Consider the following 6,167-nt stretch of genomic DNA (forward strand, 5'->3'; position numbering starts at 1 on the left):
AATCGACTTAAAGACAGATCGTCACATTGGCCGCTCTTCTCTCTGAAACGGTTGTACTTATCGTCTGAAAAACTATGTCGCGTGCTGCGGCATGCTGAGACACTAAACGCACCATAGTAGAACACAGATCAAGCTTCTAAGTTGATGTAATAGCCAGTAAGAAGTAGTACAATTCAAGTTTTAGGTATTGAATATGGACCTTTTAGCTGGCTTTGGTGCCTTGGACATGTGCTAGGACCTTAAGATTCTGCATGAAAGGAGGACTAGCAGCCGAGTTGCACGGGAGAATGTGAAAAGTGTTCATATGTAGTAATAACCTTAGAAATCCGTCCTTTTTCGTCATTTGTTAGGGAATCGACTTAAAGCCAGATCGTCACATTGGCCGCTCTTCTCTCTGAAACGGTTGTGCTTATCGTCTGCAAAGCTATGTCGCGTGTTGCCGTAGGCGGAAACAGGAAAAGCACCATAGTAGAACACAGACGAAGCTTCTAAGTTGATGTAATAGCCAGTAAGAAGTAGTCCAATTCAAGATTTAGGTATCGATTATTGACTTTTTAGCTGGCTTTCGTGCCTTGGACATGAGCTAGGACTTTAAGATTCTGCATAAAAGGAGGACTAGCAGCCCAGTTGCACGGGAGAATGTGAAAAGTGTTCATATGTAGTAAAAACCTGAGAAATCCGTCCGTTTTCGTCATTTGTTATCGAATCGACTTAAAGCCAGATCGTCACATTGGCCGCTCTTCTCTCTGAAACGGTTGTACTTATCGTCTGCAAAACTATGTCGCGTGCTGCGGTATGCGGAGACACTAAAAGCACCATAGTAGAACACAGATGAAGCTTGTAAGTTGATGTAATAGCCAGTAAGAAGTAGTACAATTCAAGTTTAAGTTATCGATTATTGACTTTTTAGCTGGCTTTGGACCCTTGGACATGAGCTAGGACCTTAACATTCTTCATGAAAGGAGGACTAGCAGCCGAGTTCCACGGGAGAATGTGAAAAGTGTTCATATGTAGTAAAAACCTTAGAAATCCGTCCGTTTTCGTCATTTGTTATCGAATCGACTTAAAGCCAGATCGTCACATTGGCCGCTCTTCTCTCTGAAACGGTTGTACTTATCGTCTGCAAAGCTATGTCGCGTGCTGCGGTTTGCGGAGACACTAAAAGGACCATAGTAGAACACAGATGAAGCTTCTATGATGATGTAATAGCCAGTAAGAAGTAGTACAATTCAAGTTTTAGGTATCGATTATTGACTTTTTAGCTGGCTTTGGTGCCTTGGACATGAGCTAGGACCTTAAGATTCTGCATGAAAGGAGGACTAGCAGCCGCGTTGGATAGGAGAATGTGAAAAGTGTTCATATGTAGTAAAAACCTGAGAAATCCGTCAGTTTTCGTCATTTGTTATCGAATCGACTTAAAGCCAGATCGTCACATTGGCCGCTCTTCTCTCTGAAACGGTTGTACTTATCGTCTGCAAAGCTATGTCGCGTACTGCGGTATTCGGAGACACTAAAAGCACCATAGTAGAACACAGATGAAGCTTCTAAGATGATGTAATAGCCAGTAAGAAGAAGTACAATTCAAGTTTTAGGTATCGGTTATTGACTTTTTAGCTGGCTTTGGTGCCTTGGACATGAGCTAGGACCTTAAGATTCTGCATGAAAGGAGGACTAGCAGCCGAGTTGCACGGGAGAATGTGAAAAGTGTTCATATGTAGTACAAACCTGAGAAATCCGTCCGTTTTCGTCATTTGTTATCGAATCGACTTAAAGCCAGATCGTCACATTGGCCGCTCTTCTCTCTGAAACAGTTCTACTTATCGTCTGCAAAGCTATGTCGCGTGTTGCCGTAGGCGGAAACAGGAAAAGCACCATAATAGAACACAGATGAAGCTTCTAAGTTGATGTAATAGCCAGTAAGAAGTAGTCCAATTCAAGTTTTAAGTATCGATTATTGACTTTTTAGCTGGCTTTGGTGCCTTGGACATGAGCTAGGACCTTAATATTCTGCATGAAAAGAGGACTAGCAGCCGAGTTGCACGGGAGAATGTGAAAAGTGTTCATATGTAGTAAAAACCTTAGAAATCCGTCCGTTTTCGTCATTTGTTATCGAATCGACTTAAAGCCAGATCGTCACATTGGTCGCTCTTCTCTCTGAAACGGTTGTACTTGTCGTCTGCAAAGCTATGTCACGTGCTGCGGTATGCGGAGACACTAAAATCACCACAGTAGAACACAGATGAAGCTTCTAAGTTGATGTAATAGCCAGTAAGAAGTAGTACAATTCAAGTTTATGTATTGAATATTGACCTTTTTGCTGGCTTTGGTGCCTTGGACATGTGCTAGGACCTTAAGATTCTGCATGAAAGGAGGACTAGCAGCTGAGTTGCACGGGAGAATGTGAAAAGTTTTCATATGTAGTACAAACCTGAGAAATCCGTCCGTTTTCGTCATTTGTTATCGAATCGACTTAAAGCCAGATCGTTACATTGGCCGCTCTTCTCTCTGAAACGATTGTACTTATCGTCTGCAAAGCCATGTCGCGTACTGCGGTATTCGGAGACACTAAAAGCACCATAGTGGAACACAGATGAAGCTTCTAAGTTGATGTAATAGCCAGTAAGAAGTAGTACAATTCAAGTTTTATGTATCGATTATTGACTTTTTAGCTGGCTTTGGTGCCTTGGACATGAGCTAGGACCTTAAGATTCTGCATGAAAGGAGGACTAGCAGCCGAGTTGCACGGGAGAATGTGAAAAGTGTTCATATGTAGTACATACCTGAGAAATCCGTCCGTTTTCGTCATTTGTTATCGAATCGACTTAAAGCCAGATCGTCACATTGGCCGCTCTTCTCTCTGAAACGGTGGTACTTATCGTCTGCAAAGCTATGTCGCGTGTTGCCGTAGGCGGAAACAGGAAAAGCACCATAATAGAACACAGATGAAGCTTCTAAGTTGATGTAATACCCAGTAAGAAGTAGTCCAATTCAAGTTTTAGGAATCGATAATTGACTTTTTAGCTGGCTTAGGTGCCCTGGACATGAGCTAGGACTTTAAGATTCTGCATAAAAGGAGGGCTAGCAGCCCAGTTGCACGGGAGAATGTGAAAAGTGTTCATATGTAGTAAAAACCTGAGACATCCGTCCGTTTTCGTCATTTGTTATCGAATTGACTTAAAGCCAGATCGTCACATTTTCCGCTCTTCTCTCTGAAACGGTTGTACTTATCGTCTGCAAAGCTATGTCGCGTGCTGCGGTATGCGGAGACACTAAAAGCACCATAGTAGAACACAGATGATGCTTCTAAGTTGATGTAGAAGCCAGTAAGAAGTAGTACAATTCAAGTTTTAGGTATCGGTTATTGACTTTTTACCCTTCTTTGGTGCCTTGGACACGAGCTAGGAACTTAAGATTTTGCATGAAGGAGGACTAGCAGCCGAGTTGCACGGGAGAATGTGAAAAGTGTTCATATGTAGTAAAACCTGAGAAATACGTCCGTTTTCGTCATTTGTTATCGAATCGACTTAAAGCCAAATCGTCACATTGGCCGCTCTTCTCTCTGAAACGGTTGTACTTATCGTCTGCAAAGCTATGTCGCGTGCTGCGGTATGCTGACACACTAAAATCACCATAGTAGAACACAGATGAAGCTTCGAAGTTAATGTAATAGCCAGTAAGAAGTAGTACAATTCAAGTTTTAGGTATTGAATATTTTCCTTTTAGCTGGCTTTTGTGCCTTGGACATGAGCTAGGATCTCAAGATTCTGCATGAAAGGAGGACGAGCAGCCGAGCTGCATGGGAGAATGTGAAAAGTGTTCATATGTAGTAAAAACCTGAGAAATCCGTCCGTTTTCGTCATTTGTTATCGAATTGACTTAAAGCCAGATCGTCACATTGGCCGCTCTTCTCACTGAAACGGTTGTACTTATCGTCTGCAAAGCTATGTCACGTGCTGCGGTATGTGATGACACTAAAATCACCGCAGTAGAACAGAGATGAAGCTTCTAAGATGATGTAATATCCAGTAAGAAGTAGTACAATTCAAGTTTTATGTATCGATTATTGACTTTTCAGCTGGCTTTGGTGCATTGGACATGAGCTAGGACCTTAAGATTCTGCATGAAAGGTGGACTAGCAGCCGAGTTGCACGGGAGAATGTGAAAAGTGTTCATATGTAGTAAAAACCTGAGAAATCCGTCCGTTTTCGTCATTTGTTGTCGACTCGACTTAAAACCAGATCGTCACATTGGCCGCTCTTCTCTCTGAAACGGTTGTACTTACCGTCTGCAAAGCTATGTCGCGTGATGCGGTGTGCGGAGACACTAAAATCACCATAGTAGAACACAGATGAAGCTTCTACGTTGATGCAATAGCCAGTAAGAAGTAGAACAATTCAAGTTTTAGGTATCGATTATTGACTTTTTAGCTGGCTTCGCTCCTTGGACATGAGCTAGGACCTTAAGATTCTGCATGAAAGGAGGACTAGCAGCCGAGTTGCACGTCAGAATGTGAAAAGTGTTCATATGTAGTAAAAACCAGAGAAATCCGTCCGTTTTCGTCATTTGTTATCGAATCGACTTAAAGCCAGATGGACACATTGGCCGCTCTTCTCTCTGAAACGTTTGTACATATCGTCTGCAAAGCTATGTCGCGTGCAGCGGTATGTGGAGACACTAAAATCACCATAGTAGAACACAGATGTAGCATCTAAGTTGATGTAATAGCCAGTAAGAAGTAGTACAATTCAAGTTTTAGGAATCGATTATTGACTTTTTAGCTGGCTTTCGTGCCTTGGACATGAGCTAGGACTTTAAGATTCTGCATAAAAGGAGGACCAGCAGCCCAGTTGCACGGGAGAATGTGAAAAGTGTTCATATGTAGTAAAAACCTGAGAAATCCGTCCGTTTTCGTCATTTGTTATCGAATCGACTTAAAGCCAGATCGTCACATTGGCCGCTCTTCTCTCTGAAACGGTTGTACTTATCGTCTGCAAAGCTATGTCACGTGCTGCGGTATGGGGAGACACTAAAAGCACCATAGTAGAACACAGATGAAGCTTCTAAGTTGATGTAATACCCAGTAAGAAGTATTACAATTCAAGTTTAAGGAAACGAATATTGACTTTTTAGCTGGCTTTGGTCCCTTGGACATGAGCTAGGACTTTAAGATTCTGCATAAAAGGAGGACCAGCAGCCCAGTTGCACGGGAGAATGTGAAAAATGTTCATATGTAGTAAAAACCTGAGAAATCCGTCCGTTTTCGTCATTTGTTATCGAATCGACTTAAAGCCAGATCGTCACATTGGCCGCCCTTCTCTCTGAAACGGTTGTACTTATCGTCAGCAAAGCTATGTCGCGTGCTGCGGCATGCTGAGACACTAAAAGCACCATAGTAGACCACAGATCAAGCTTCTAAGTTGATGTAATAGCCAGTAAGACGTAGTACAATTCATGTTTTAGGTATTGAATATGGAACTTTTAGCTGGCTTTGGTGCCTTGGACATGAGCTAGGACCTTAAGATTCTGCATGAAAGGAGGACTAGCAGCCGAGTTGCACGGGAGAATGTGAAAAGTGTTCATATGTAGTAATAACCTGAGAAATCCGTCCTTTTTCGTCATTTGTTATCGAATCGACTTAAAGCCAGATCGTCACATTGGCCGCTCTTCTCTCTGAAACGGTTGTGCTTATAGTCTGCAAAGCTATGTCGCGTGTTGCCGTAGGCGGAAACAGGAAAAGCACCATAGTAGAACACAGATGAATCTTCTAAGTTGATGTAATAGCCAGTAAGAAGTAGTCCAATTCAAGATTTAGGTATCGTTTATTGACTTTTTAGCGGGCTTTCGTGCCTTGGACATGAGCTAGGACTTTAAGATTCTGCATAAAAGGAGGACCAGCAGCCCAGTCGCACGGGAGAATGTGAAAAGTGTTCATATGTAGTAAAAACCTGAGAAATCCGTCCGTTTTCGTCATTTGTTATCGAATCGACTTAAAGCCAGATCGTCACATTGGCCGCTCTTCTCTCTGAAACGGTTGTACTTATCGTCTGCAAAGCTATGTCGCGTGCTGCGGTATGGGGAGACACTAAAAGCACCATAGTAGAACACAGATGAAGCTTCTAAGTTGATGTAATACCCAGTAAGAAGTAGTACAATTCAAGTTTAAGGAA

Source organism: Schistocerca gregaria, unplaced genomic scaffold, assembly GCF_023897955.1.
Source record: "Schistocerca gregaria isolate iqSchGreg1 unplaced genomic scaffold, iqSchGreg1.2 ptg000266l, whole genome shotgun sequence".
NCBI classification, from domain to species: Eukaryota; Metazoa; Arthropoda; class Insecta; order Orthoptera; family Acrididae; genus Schistocerca; species Schistocerca gregaria.